Source organism: Sapajus apella, unplaced genomic scaffold (genome assembly GCF_009761245.1).
Source record: "Sapajus apella isolate SASKATOON/1434 unplaced genomic scaffold, GSC_monkey_1.0 scaffold15, whole genome shotgun sequence".
Classification (NCBI taxonomy): domain Eukaryota; kingdom Metazoa; phylum Chordata; class Mammalia; order Primates; family Cebidae; genus Sapajus; species Sapajus apella.
The window spans coordinates 23,979,866-23,994,956 of NW_022436955.1; the positions used below are offsets into that span (position 1 = coordinate 23,979,866).

General features: G+C 43.7%; 1 long non-coding RNA gene across 1 annotated transcript in view; it reads right to left on the reverse strand.

Annotated features, from left to right (window-relative positions):
• The window catches only part of LOC116555669, a 59,730-nt gene extending 51,605 nt beyond the window's left edge, over positions 1-8,125 (reverse strand). Inside the window, exon 1 of the long non-coding RNA XR_004270621.1 lies at positions 8,094-8,125. This is a non-coding gene — a long non-coding RNA (uncharacterized LOC116555669). The remainder of the gene's footprint in view (positions 1-8,093) is intronic.
• Between the last annotated feature and the right edge of the window lie 6,966 nt (positions 8,126-15,091).

Below are 15,091 nucleotides of genomic sequence, written 5' to 3' on the forward strand. Positions count from 1 at the left end.
GGTGATGACTATAGTGATGGTGATGATGGTGATGAAGATGGTGATGACTACAGTGATGGTGATGATGGTGATGAAGATGGTGATGACTATAGTGATGGTGATGATGGTGACAGTGATGATAATGGTGTGATGAAGATGGTGATGATTTGATGATAGTGATGACTAATGTGGTGGTGATAGTGATGAAGATGGTGATGACTCTAGTGATGGCGATGATGGTGATGATGATAACAGTAGTGATAATGATGGTGATAATGGCAATGGTGATGACAATGGTGATGGTGATTATGACAGACAATGATGAAGCTAATGATGAACAATGATAGTGTTGATGATAAAGGCACTATCAAGGAGATAAGAACAGGGACTTGGAGTCTCTCTGGATTCAAATCCACATTCCACCACTATTAGCTATGAGGTCATGGGCAAGTCACGTAGCCTCTTTGAACCTCAGATTTCTCTTTTCAAAAATAAGATTAATAAAAGCATGTCTGCCTAAGATGACGAAGATCATTAAACAAAACTATTTCATGCACAGCATAGCCTGACACATGAAGGAATGAATACATGTTAGCTGTATTATTATTATTCACTACTATTTATTCAGGGCATACTGTTTCTCAAGTTCACGTCTTACTTAATTTCAATTAGTCTTCACATTGACTCTACCTCACTTCCATTTGACAGATAAGAAAACTGAGGCTTGGATAAGTTTAGAGAATTTGCCCAGGTTCTCAGGAACAAGTGGCAGTGCTGTGATTTGAATGCCAGTCTACACAACTTCAAAACTTTTCAAGTTCCTTAGTTGGTCAGTGCGCCACAAGTTAGACACAATAAGCACTCTCAACATGGCATGGTGGAAAGAGAGAAAATGCTGATGCCTGCATGCACTAGCTGTGTGGTTGGGACAACTCCACTTCTCATGGCTTCGGTGCCTCACCCATAAAATAGAACCATTTCTTTCCTGGAATCCGTGTGGGGATTCTATGGAAGTGCATGGGTTCATCAATACAGCAGTCCATGGAAAAGCCTCACGTGGAGCTGGCACCCAGGCACAGTCAATATCAGCTCACGTTATCAGCAAGTACTGAATCGTTTTTCACAGGCCCAGCATACAGCACCCCATGAGCACTCCCTTGATGACCTTATCTCTTCCCCTTTAATGACATATAGTGCTAACCTCCAAAACCCTTTACCTGAGTGGGGACAAAGGAGTGTGTTATTTCCCCACACAGTTTTGTACTGCCTGGCAAGGCCACAGTGAGGTATGAGCTTTTCAGGGTCATGGCACACCCCTGCCACAGGCCGTCCCCAGGTTATCACGCTGGTGCATTAGAGTGCAGAGACTCCACAAGGAATCCTGAAATCAACAACGATCTGCTGGGGTCAGAGCTGCCAAGGAAGGGAGAGGGTATTTATAAACCTGGCGCCAGTGACTGAGCCCTTAGGAACCTGGGAGAGAGAGCAGCTTTCCTGCCCCGCAGGAAAACCAAAGAGGAAAAACACCAACAGGCTTCAACTTTGGGCTTGAGTCAAAAGCCACTGAGGGTGCATCCAATTCCCCTTCTAAATTTAGAACATTTGGCCAAACCAGTTCTCCAGCTCACTGAGTGTCTTTCCCCTTGGCTGGACCGGGACGTTCTTCTGAAAGCCAGGGACACAGATGGGAGGTCAGATCAAAACTAACTTTGCCTCCCTTTTATTCCCATCATAGTGGGGGCCAGGACACTCCAGGCCTTTCTCATGCCTGAGACAGGACTGTGGGGTAGAAAGCTATTTGAAGCCACAGGAAGTTCAAATGTTGGCACTGGCTGCTGGTTCTAACCAGCCTAAGATCTTAGACTAGCCTCTTAAGCTTCCTATATCTCAGTTCCTTCATCTATAGGGTAAGCAGAATATTGGGCAAGTGATACTACCCAGATGAGTCGTTATTTCATCACCTCTTACAACTGAAGAGTAAGACTTACCAGGTATCTTCCAGTCCCCAACCCTCAGTTTCCCTATATTTCACAGGAGAGCAAGAGTTACTAGGTATCTTCTAGTCCCCAAGCCTGAGTTTCCCTATCTTTCACAGGGAAAAATTATTCCCCAGAAAAATTCCATGAGGATTAAGTTCAACAGCAAGGTAAGAGTGCCTAGCCCAGGGGCATATGGAAACACCCAAGCCATATGGGTAGAACCTAGATGGAAACTAGAATCAAAAGTCTGTATTCTGAGTCTCTCTCACTCTCTTTTTAAATAACTTCAACACGTGTATCTAAACATTACCCATGTGATCCCAGGCCCTATTATTAGTCCAGAGATAAAAACAGGTGTTAGGGCAATTATAATAAAAAAGCATTTCTCTATCCCTGCCCCTGGTGCTGTGGTCTGAATTTTGATACTCCACTAAAAGCCATATGTTGAAACCTAACTGCCAAGGTGACGGTATCAGGAGGTGGGGCCCTTAGGAGTCGATTAGGTTATGAGGGCAAATTCCTCATGAATGGAATCAGTGCCATTATAAAGCAGGCCCGAGAGGGCTCCCTGCTCCTTCTACCATGTGAGGATGCAGTGAGAAGGTGCCATCTGAGAAAGTAGGCTCTCGCCAGATATCAGATCTACTGGTGCCTTGATCTTGGACTTCCCGGCCTCTAGAACTGTGAGAAATGGATTTCAGTTGCTACCCAGTTTATGGTATTTTGCTATAGCAGTCTAGACAAAGATACACCGAAATAACTGAGTGGCATCCAGCCGTTTTTTAAACTCCTCTGCTATTTTGTTAGTACCATCACCTTCATTAATAATAATAGCTAAAAGCAATTGAGCACTTACTATGTACAGACATTGGGTTAAGGGCATTACATAAATTGTACAATTAAATCAATTATCAACGGTTAATATGTATGTCAGAACGAAGGTTCATTTGACACAACAATAAAAATATAAAACAGCAATGCCAATATCAAAGCTTTTCTTCTCTGACTTAATCTTCCCATCATCCCCATGATATGCTATCAGGGAGCATCACACATGAGCTCAAGATCAAGCTCCTCTTGGGTATTCCCTGGAGCCTGCCATATATTCCTGCTCGTCAGCTCCTGCACCATCTCTCTGTGGGAGCATCCACTGCTGTTCCCAAAGCCCCATTGCCCTGCACTATGTCCTCTAGCTTGATGCCATCCTGGGCTCCAACAACCATCCCAGCTGGGCAAGTACCTATCCCCACTCGGGTTATATCCTGTTTCCCTGGTTACAAAATACCACAGCTCTGTGCCTGCAGCACCTCACCAAGTTTTGATATGAAGCAACTTTTTGGTGCTTCATATGCTCAGGTTTTACCATAGCTGCCTTGCTCTAAGGGGAGTTCAGTGGGGATGTGCGCTCCCCAGACACGGACATGTTTTGTTGGAGCAAGTTTGTTGGCCTGGATTAAATGTTCCTTCAGAATGATTATTTCCCAGGAGCCCTGGGCAAAGAACCCCCATGAGGCCACCCCATCATCCTCTAGATAGGCTCAGACATTTCTGACTCCCAGGATGAACACCATAGTTTATATTTCCCAGCTGGGACTCAGACTCAGAAGATCAAGCTGCTGGCCAGCCATGCAGTGGCTCAAAGCTTGCTGTTGTCTCCTTTGTACTGGGTTGGTTTGGAAATGACTCATCCACAGCCTCTGGCTGCTTTGTGTGAGAAACTTTGTGTATTAATGAGGCAACTGGTTAGCATGAGGGGTGTGTCTCTGCCCATGATGATTGTTCAATACATGCTCAATGATTTAGACTAATTTCATTCATGCATTCATCAAATATGTACTGAGCTTCTGCTCTGTTCACCCTATGACGGCCCCAGGATGGCAGCTGGAGACACTGTGATATGCAAAACATGGTCCTGTCCTCAGGGAATGCACAATGCCTAGCTGAAAGGGTCAGATATTCATTTATCAAAAAAATGCGCACAAAGACGTGCAAAATACAAAAAATCCCTTCCCTTGTGGAACTTACATTTGAGCATGCAATTATATATGGGTATCTCTGTTTGTCCAGACTGCTATAACAAAATACCATAAACTGGGTAGCCTATTAGCAACTGAAATCATTTCTCACAGTTCTAGAGAACAAGTACATCCAATGAAGCACTTAGTGGAACTGCTATTAGAGAACTGTGGAAGAATACAACAGGGTGAAGGAGAGGAATCAATTCTATGTGGAGAATTGATCATCCTGTTCTGGAGATTGAGAGAAGGTTCGGGGGAGGCTGCTGGCAGTGGGGGAGAGGGTGATCCCTCAGTGAAGTCTTGATAGAAGAATAGGTATTGATCAGCCAGAATGACAAATAAAAAGGTTTTGAAGCCAAAGACACAGTGTGAACAAGGAGTGAGACTGCTGGCTGGTAGGGGAAACCAAGAGTACATTGTAGAAGTTGGAACATCAGGTATAGGGAGGAGAAGGAATGGCATCATGGGAAGAGATGAGGTCTATGAAGACCTCAGAATGAGAACTTCTTTTAGCCCATGGTTCCCTAGGAAACTGAGCTCAAGGGTAAAGATTATCAAGGGGTGCAATCCCTGGGAAGTAGAAGTGAGGGAAAGGGGGAGTAGGTAGGGGAGGTATTTGAGCTAATAGAAGGAAGTCATTAGCCAACTGGCCATGACTTCGTGACAAGGTCATCTCCTTGACTTTACCAGGTATCTTTGCAGAGAATGTGAGATAGATGGCATCTCTGAAACATCCATCTAAGGGAGGGAAGACGGGACTTCATACAAGGCTTCCATAAAGCATTTGTCAACATTTGCCCCACAGATGGTTTAACTCGAGCACTTGTGATGTGTAAGCACATGGCAGGTGGGAACACCAGGTAGATCATGCAGTATCATGAAGATACTGAAGACAAGGAAGACACCTGAAGACAAGGAAGCCCGTGGGCAGCAGCAAAGTGTGTCATGCAGGCTCAAGGCGGGAGGAAACCCTAACAGAACTGTGATTTGGAGCAGCAGTAGAGGCAGCAACAGCCTGGTTACGAAACTGGGGAAGCTGGTACGAGGTGCGGCTGGGGCTGCCCCAGCTAGAAAGCAAGGCGGGTGCTCAGATACAGAATGGTGTTTAAACTGAATCTAGTACAAAGCCTTTGAAGGACTTTATCCAGGGAGTAATGTATTTGAATTTGCATTTTAAAAAGACCACTCCTGGACTTCTCAAAGAACTAAAAGTAGATCTGCTATTTGATCCAGCAATCCCACTACTAGGTATCTACTCAAAGGAAAAGAAATCATCATATAAAAAAGACACCTGCACTTATATGTTTATTGCACCACTATGCACAATAGCAAAGATAGGGAATCAATTTAAATGTCCATCAACCAATGAGTGGATAAAGAAAATATGGCATGGGTATACATATACATACATATATATATATATTTATATATATATATATTTATATATATATGGCATGGGTATATACATATACATATATGACATGGGTATACATATACATATATATATATATACATGTATGTGTATATATATATCATACAAACGTGGTATACACACACACACACACACACACACACACATACACATACTATGGAAAACTACTCAGTCATAAAAAAAAGAGTGAAATAATGTCTTTTACAGCAACTTGGATGGGACTGGAGGCCATTATCCTAAGTGAAGTAACTCAGGAATGAAAAACCAAATACTGCATGTTCTCAGTTATAAGTGGGAGCTAAGCTAGGGGTACACAAAAGCATGCAAAGTGGTATAATCACATTAGAAACTCAGAAGGTGGAAAGGTGGAGGGGGGTGAAGCATAAAAAAAAAATCCCTTTTGGGTACAATGTAGTAGTGTGATGTGTACCTGAGTACTCATCACACTACTCAGGAGATGAGTACATCAAAAGCCCAGACTTCACTACTGTATAATTCATCCACGTAACCAAAACCCAGTGAGGACTGTGTGGTCCGGAGAGGAGCCAACACAGCACTGGCACAATGGCGACCAGCTGATGAACCATTCTTGTGGGACACAACCCCGGCCACCTGGCTCCCAGCCCGGTGAGTCAGCTCCCAGTCTACTATTGTCACCCACCAAGAAATGCACGTTTGGAAATTTGATGACATCTGGAGTTTCAGTCTTAATCAGGCTGGTTTTGGCATTTCCTTTCCTGGCATGGAGCTGTTTCTGGGTATTTTTCAAAATTGTCTATAGGGAATGCCATAGAAAAACCCCTAAACTGAATCTTGCTAGAGCCACAGATTACAACTCCATGACTTTTGCACATTTATCTCATTATTTCCTGAGTAGCCACACCAACAAAGACTGGACCAGAAACTGTAAAGGAATGGAGCCAAGCTGCACCTAGGCAGAAAAGTTTCCCCACCTGCTGCCTCGTGCCCATCTCTGCTGTATACCCTGTGTAAACCAAAAATAACTTCTAACCCCCTCAGCCATCTGAATGGACCCCTCCTTTTGGCCAAGGGCATTCTAAAGTCAGCCTGAAAAACTAGTGCAGACCATGATGGGAAGCAGGAGTTGGACATGCTCCTCTCTTGGAATTCAGGCCCAGCTAACCAGCATTCACATCAACACAGACATTAAGACTGATATAAAAGACTCTTTAAGTCTGTTAAGAAACATACACATCTATTCTCTCTGAAGCCTCCTACTTGGAGGCTTCAACTGCATGATAAAAGCTTGGTCTCCACAATCCCTTATTTAACTCAGACATTCCTGTTGATTCTAAGTCTTTAGACAGTAACTTAACTCTTTCCATCAACTGCCAATCAGAAAATCTTTGATCTACCTATGACCTGGAACTACCCTACTCCCACCCCCACCCCTACCCTCTCACATCTCACTTTCACTTCCAGTTGTTCCACCATTCTGGACCAAACCAATGTGCATTTTACATATATTAATTAATGTCTAATGTCTTCCTAAAACGTATAAAACCAAGTTTTAGGCTGACTACCTTGAGCACATGTTCTCAGGATCTCCTGAGGGCTGTGTCACGGGCCATTGGTCACTCATATTTGGCTCAGAATAAATCTCTTCAAATATTTTACAGAGCTTGACTCTTTTCATCAACACAAGTGTGACAGTGGCAAATCACTTATCTGGGGTTCTCCTATTACTTTTTTTTTTTTTTTTTTTTTGAGATGGAGCCTCACTCTGTCACCCAGGCTGGAGTGCAGTGGCGAGATCTTGGCTCACTCCAACCTCCACCTTCTGGAATCAAGTGATTCTCCTGCATCATCCTCCTGAGCAGCTGGTATTACAGGCGTGTGGCACCATGCCTGGCTAATTTTGTATTTTTAGTAGAGATGGGGTTTCACCATGTTGGTAAGGCTGGTCTCAAACTCCCGACCTCATGATCTGCCCACCTCGGCCTCCCAAAGTGCTGGGATTACAAATGTGAGCCACCAAGCCCAGCCTGAGTTTTCCTATTTCATCTAAAAATTGGGGGAAATATTATCAGATAAGTACTTTACCATTGCTCAATGTCTTGTATTCATGATGACAATTTTGAGATGCTTTATACTTTGTCTTTTATCATCAGCACTCCTCCAGCTCACAGATTCTCTTACTACTTGCGAATGAATCTTGGACCAGGAATAGCCAGATCTATGAGTTTCTTTTGAGTCAAAAGCCTAGTCTACACACCATTACTACCTAACTGCCAGTCCACCAGTCTAGGATTATAACACTAACCACTGCAACCCAAAAAGTGGTGTGTCCAACCCCATCCTCTTAGGTGACGCATGGTGTGGAGCAGCAATTCTCAAAGGGTTTTCTGGGCACTTCTGGGGGTCCCTAAGATGTCAGCATTTAGGGGATTTTGGTGAAGGCATGTGGAATTATTTCTGCAACTTTTTAGAAATCTAAAATAATTTCAGAATTAAAAATTTTAAAAGAAACAAAAATATAAATAATAGAGTTCCTGCTCCCCTCTGTCCCACTGTGTCCTTGGGCAAGTCACTTCGTCTCTTTGAGCCCCAGTTTTCTCTCCTATTACATGGAGGCACTAAAAGAGACTGGGAACCTGGGCAAAACAGTGAGACCTCGTCTCTAACAAAAAATTAAAAAAATTAGCCAAGCAAAATTACACATACCTGTAGTCCCAGATATTCAGGAGGATGAGATGGCAGGCTTGCTTGAGCCTGGGAAGTAGAAGTTGCAGTGATTTGAGATTGCACCACTGCACTCCAACCTGAGCCACAGAGAAGACCCTGTCTCAAAAATAAATAAATAAGAAAATGTGGCACATATCCACTATGAAATACTATGCAGCCATAAAAAAGGATGAGTTCATGTCCTTTGCAGGGACATGGATGAAGCTGAAAACCATTATTCTCAGCAAACTAACACAGAAACAGAAAACCAAACACCACATGTTCTCACTCATAATGAGAACACATGGACACAGGGAGGGGAACATCACATACTGGGGCCTGTCAGGGGGTTTTGCGGGGGGTAGGGGAGGGTTACCATTAGGAGAAATAATGATGTAGAGGATGGCTTGATGGGTGCAGGAAACCACCATGGCACATGTATACTTAAGTAACAAACTTGCACGTTCCGCACATTTATCCCAGAACTTAAAGTATAATAAAAAAATAATAATAATAAATAAAAAGAGAAATTGGGCATAAAAAATACCTTACAAATGAGGAACTAACCTGAAATAAGTGCACATTATTTAACAGTATGTCTGCATACTATTAAATACATTAAGCACATCTAGGGTGAGATATGATCCTTAAAACAACAACAACAAAATAACAACAGAAATCTAGATAAGAAATCTGAAGCCAAGAGGCTATGGAATCACAATACATTGCACAGTAATGGAGGTAGAATTCACACGCGGGTCTATTTGATTCCAAATGCCAAGTTCTCCCAGCTCTACCAGACTGTCACCACGAGGATAACACAATGAATGACACAAGACACCAGGCAGAGGAGAAAAGAGACTCAAAGACTCCACAATCAAACAGGAAATGTGGCTAAGAGTAGATATAATCTTCAAGACACAACCGCAAGCTAAGAAAAAGACATTATCAACCACAGATCTATTCCACCAAAGATTGGCCCACAACGTCTGAATTTTCTCCTCTTTGCCAGTAACTGCTTGTTACCATCCAAATGGTGTGAGAGCAGGTCATGTGTCTCTTTTTGGAAGTGAAAGTGTAAACAAGGGTGGCTGCACAGGTGGCACGCTGGGATACAGTGTGTGCTGTGAGGATGGAGCCCATCAGATCCTCTGTCACCTTGAGACAGTGCGCGCACCTGCCATCTGTCCTAAGCCCAAGGCTCATGCTCCGTTAACAGCAGGAAAACTGCAAGAACCAGCCTTCTCTATCTGGCCCAATGAGCATGTCCCTGAGAGCTCTATTTGTGTGTGTTTCTCTGCACAGTGCCTAAATCTACAAACCCTCCAACCATCCTGCAGCTAAAATCATTGTTAAGGCCCTTAATCCAGGAGGTTATTAAGTTACAGCCCCCAAGTCACCATCTGGCTGGTGGGGATTTCCTGAGTGGGTGGGGTCTCCTGGCACTTCTTGAATTACACCAGCTTGGATGTCAGCTCCCAGTGAAAAAGTCTGAGAGACTCTCTCTGCCTCCGAGTTCACTCCCAACGCTCCTGCCCAGTCTTCAGCCAGGTTTTCATTGCTTTTAAGGGAAAAGAGAGAGGGTCAATGTCAGGAAATTAACACTTAGGGGACACTTACTACGAGCCAGCCCCTTTTCCGAGCATTTTCTACACTTGGCTCACATAAGCTTTACAATAACCTGTAGCAGGTATTATTGCACCCATTGTACAGATTCCTTAAAGTGACCGTAATCAAGACTGTGTCATTCATCAAAGACAAATCAGAGATTTAAACACAAGGTCAACTGGCTTCAAACTATGCTCTTTCTACTAAAACTTAAGAATCTCTGATATTCTTGCCTTGGCTCTCTCTGGCCACTTCTCTCACCAAAGTTTCCCCAGGTTTGCTACCAGCTAACAGTCCTGGTGGAGGAATTATCATGAGTCATGCACACACTGGCGTGTCCCACTCACCTGGTACCCAGGACAGCCCCCTTCCCATCCTCGGGCAAGACAGCAGCTGCCCTATACAAGTACCCAGGATATCCCTCCTGCCCTCATCTTGAACCTCCCCATGGTGGCTCTTGAGACTACTGTCCATTCTGCTGCTGGGTTCTAGGTTCAGGCTCTTGGCCAGGCATTTCAGATCAGTGCCCTGGTCACGTCGTCTGATCTTGTATGCCAACTTCTGGTCTTGGCTTCGTGCCCAGCTTAGGAACACTCCTGGTCCTTCCCTGGTTCAATGCCACCACATTCGTTTCCAGGAAAGGATGTGAATGATGGAGAAGTAGAAACATCACCGGAAATCTCTGAATGCGAGAGCTTCTAATGGGGCTGCTTCATGGAATCCCTGGGGAAGTACAGCAAGTCTAACACATACTCATTCAATCTTCTCACCAACCCTGAGAGAGGCAGTGGGAGCCCCACATGCAGATGACACAGAAGACCAAAGAAGAGGAGGGGCATGCCATGGCCTCTCAATCAGGGAGTTTCTCCAGGCAGACAGTGCTCTGCTTGGCTACCAGCAAAGACCTTGCTTGCAAACCCTTCTCTGGGAAACCACAGGACCTTACCACATCACGACCAGCTTTCTCCTGGCTCCCACTTTGGCTGTGCCCAGGCCTGCATGTGTTCAGAGGAAGACACCTGAGCTGGGTTCACCGACTGGCATGCCCTAGCCCTGCCCATGGCATTTGCCAGCCTAAGTATTAATATGGCCACTATCGGTTAAGTGACAACATCATGCCAGCAATTGTCCTAAGGATATGCATATATGTGTGTGTTTGTATATGCACGCATGTATTTATATAATCTCATATTTTAAAATAAATCTAATATACATATAATGTTATCATATATATAAAGCTCATTCAATCGCTAAAGAGTGACAATGTGTCCAAAACTCTTCTAAGTATTTTATATATAGACAAAATCTCATGTAGATATAAAATCTCATTTAAATATATATCTTTCATATATTTGTATAAATCTAATATACCTAAAACACACATATACAAAAATCACATTGTCATTAAATAGTGACTATATGCAAACAAATGTACTAATAATTGTGTAAAGTAATGACATGTAATCTAATTTATATGACTCATGTAAAAAATCTTGCATATATATACACACGTGAAAATTTCATTTAATGATTAAATAGTGACTATATGTTAATAACTATTCTAAATACATATATACTCATTTATATATAAATCTCATATGCAAATTTCATTTAATCATTAAAAATTACTATATGCCAATAACTGTTTTCTATATCATACAATATAATTTTAAATTTCAATGCCATTTATAACTTTATATACATATATATTTTCACAAATGTACAGACACACAGACATATATACAGGTGTGTGTAACTCTGTTAATCCTTCAAAAAGTCCCTAGAGGCAGGCACGGTTGTTATCCTCAAAGGCTGAGCAAAGCCAGACACCTGGCACCTACGATAACCAGGTGTATTAGTCTGCCCACACACTGTTATAAAGAACCACCTGAGACTCAGTAACTTAGGAAGAAAAGAGGTTTAACTGAGTCACTGTTCTGCAGGCTTAAGAGGAAGCATGACTGAGAGGCATCAGGAAATTTACCATCATGGCAGGAGGTGAAAGGGAAGCAAGCACCTTCTTCACAAGTTGGCAGGAGAGAGACAGAGCAGGGGGGGACATGCCACCCACTTTGAAACCATCACATCTCATGAGAACTCACTATCACAAGAATAGCATAGGGAAAACCACCCCACAATCCAATCACCTCCTACCAGGTCCCTCCCCAACACTGGGAATTACAATTCAACATGAGATTTGGGTTGGGACACAGAGTCAAATCATATCACCAGGTCCCATCTGGGCTCCTGGCACTCACATTTAGACCCGCTCCCAGAAATCTGAGCCACTCCTGACTCAGTTATGGGCAATGCTAGTTTTGCAGCTCCTCAGGCTCAAAGTCCCAGGCTCACCCTTGACCCCTCTCCCTGACTCCATAGTTCATCTACCTACAAATCTTTGTCTGCCTTAGACTCAGGATTTTTCTCCTTCTCACCCCCTCAAACACCTCATCTCTGATTAAACTCAAGCCTCTGTCGAGGTGCAGATTGACAATTACAAGGGTCTCATGATACTGGCTTTGCTCCTGCCCTCACTGGCTTTTGTCTATTTTCATGGAGGAAATGTGTTAAAGCACAAGTCAGCACAGGTACTCCTCTCTGCCCCCTCGGGGGTCTCCCATCTCATTTGGAGTGAAATCTCACGTCCTTGTCACAGCCCACAAAGCCCTACAGTGTTTCTCTCATATGGAGAATGCCAACAAATTGAAATCACCACTTGCTAATGCCTGGATAATTTCTAGATATAATTTGTGTATCTTACATTTATTAAGAAGGGTTTAAGAAGATTCCATTAGAGAGAACTGGGCTGCCCAAAATTACACACACATGCACACAGAAAGCAAAAGAAGAGGCCTCCCCCTTCATCTCAGGTTGAAGAATGGGGCCTTATATACACCTCCCAAAACTTGGCGGACATAGTGGATTGGTGTCTGACTCAGGCTTGAGAAATGTAATGAACAAGAGACTGAGGCTGACTTCCTACTCCGCTAGTGAGGCAGCTGCTGCTGTGCAGGAAGGAGCTTGCATCCCTTGGATCAATTTGGGTAGAGGATGCATGAGTGTTTCCCATGAGCCACATGTGGTGAGGCATGGCAAAGAAGTGGCCTGGAACTGTCTTGCCCTAAAAAGATGTGGCACCATCTTCTAGCCAGTGTTTGTGATTGTGTAAGATGTCCTCTCCAGCACTGTACTGTAGACATGTCAAGAATCATGGCAGATTACCCACCTTTCTCACATTACTAGATTCCAAGCTCCTGAATGACTGGGGCTAAATAATCTCATGGTTACCCAGTACCTGTGCAGCTCGTGAGACAAAGCAGGGACCCCATTGACCCCTGGATGGATGGAATAATGGATAAACAAACGGATGGATGGATGGATGGATGGAGGGATGATGGATGGATGGATGGATGATGGATGGAAAGATAACGAATGCATGGAAGGTTAACAGATGGATGGATGGATGAGTAAACGGATCACGGATGGATGATGGGCAGATGGACAAATAGGATGGATGGATGGATGGAAGAATGACAGATAGTTGGATAGCTGGATTATGGACAGATGAACATATAGGATGGATGGATGGACAAATGGACGAATAGAAGGTAACGGATGGATGATTGGATGATGGATGGATGGATGGAAGGATGGCAGATATACAGATGGTTGGATGATAGGTGAATAGGCAGGATAGATTGAAGAATGGGTGGACACATGGAGGAATAGAAGGGTGATGGATGGATGATGGATAGATGAATGGGTAGTATGGATGGATGGCTGGAAGGATGGCAGATACATGAATGGCTGGATAATGGATAAATAACCAGGATAGATGGATGAAGGGATAGGTGAACAGGTAGATGGATGTATGGATATGGGTTGGACAATGGATGATAAAAGGATGGCAGGCAGAAGGTTGATGATTGACAGATGAACAGATAGGATGGATGGATCAGTGAATGAATGGGACAGTGGATAAAGAGAAGAATGATGGATGAATGGATAGTTGGATGGTGGACAGATTGATAGGATTGGTGGATGGGAGGATGGCAGATGGACTGATGTTTGGATGAACAGGCAGGTAAATAGGCAGGATGGATAGAAGAATGGGTGGACAGACGGAGGAATAGAATGATGGATGGATAGAATGGATGGATGGATGAGTGGGTGGGTGGGTGGATGGATGGACGGATGGATGGATGGATGGCAGACGTACCAATGATAGAAAATAGACAGGATAGATGGATGAATGGATGGGTGAATGAACAGGGAGATGGATACATGGATATGGGTTGGACAATGGATGAATAAAAGGATGGCAGGCAGATGGTTGAGGATGGGCAGATTAACAGATAGGATGGATAGTTGGACAATGGACAGATGAATAGATAGGATGGATGGATGGATGGATGGATGAATGAATGGGACAATGGATAAACAGAATGATGGATGGATGGATGGATGGTTGGATAATGGACAGATGGATAAGATGGGTGGGTAGGAGGAGGGCAGATAGACAGATGGTAGGATGGACAGACAGGTGAATAGACAGGATTGATAGAAGAATGGTGGACAGATGAACAAAAGGATGATGGACAGATGGATGAATGATGGACAGATGGATTAACAGGATGGATGGATGAAAGAATGGCAGATGCATGGATGGTTGGATGACAGACAAAGAGGATAGGTAGATTAATAGATGGGTGGATGGATAGATGAATGAATGGTTGGATGAGGGACAGGCAGACAGATGGATAGGATGGATGGATGGAAGAACAGATGACCTTGTCTTATCCTTTTTCAAGAATCCCATAATACCACAAATCCCTGAAAGACTTCCTGTCAGTCTTTTCTGCAGCCCTCCCAATGTTTCTGAGGCCAGACCTTAGAAACCTGGGGTCCTCGCCAGGGTGACACTTCTAAGAATCATGTTGTGATGATCAAAGCAATGAGAGCATGTATGTGAAAGAACTTTGTGAAAGTCCATAGTGACAAATATCATTGTTAGCCATGCATGGCAGCTGGAATTGTCCAAGTTCGAGTTCCACAGAGGTTTATCTCTAGTTGAGGAGGAAGCCCTGGTATAAGGAACCATTCTGGGCATATCAGGGAATGGGTAAGTGCTCATATCAATTCCCCGAAAAATCACTCCTGTGCCCCCACCCAGTTCTGGGGTGTTCTGGCATCAAGCTGTTGCCCCTAGTGACTGCCGTCCTGAATAACTGATCTGGGTAGTCTCTAGGGAGCACAGGCACCAAATTCAGGTGCAACCTAGAAATATCAGATGTGTCAACCCCCAGAAGGCCCCAAAAGCTTTGTTCAGAAACCACAATACATACTTGTGAACTTTATGTGCAGCCTGCAAAAGGGGGAACACAAGGAAA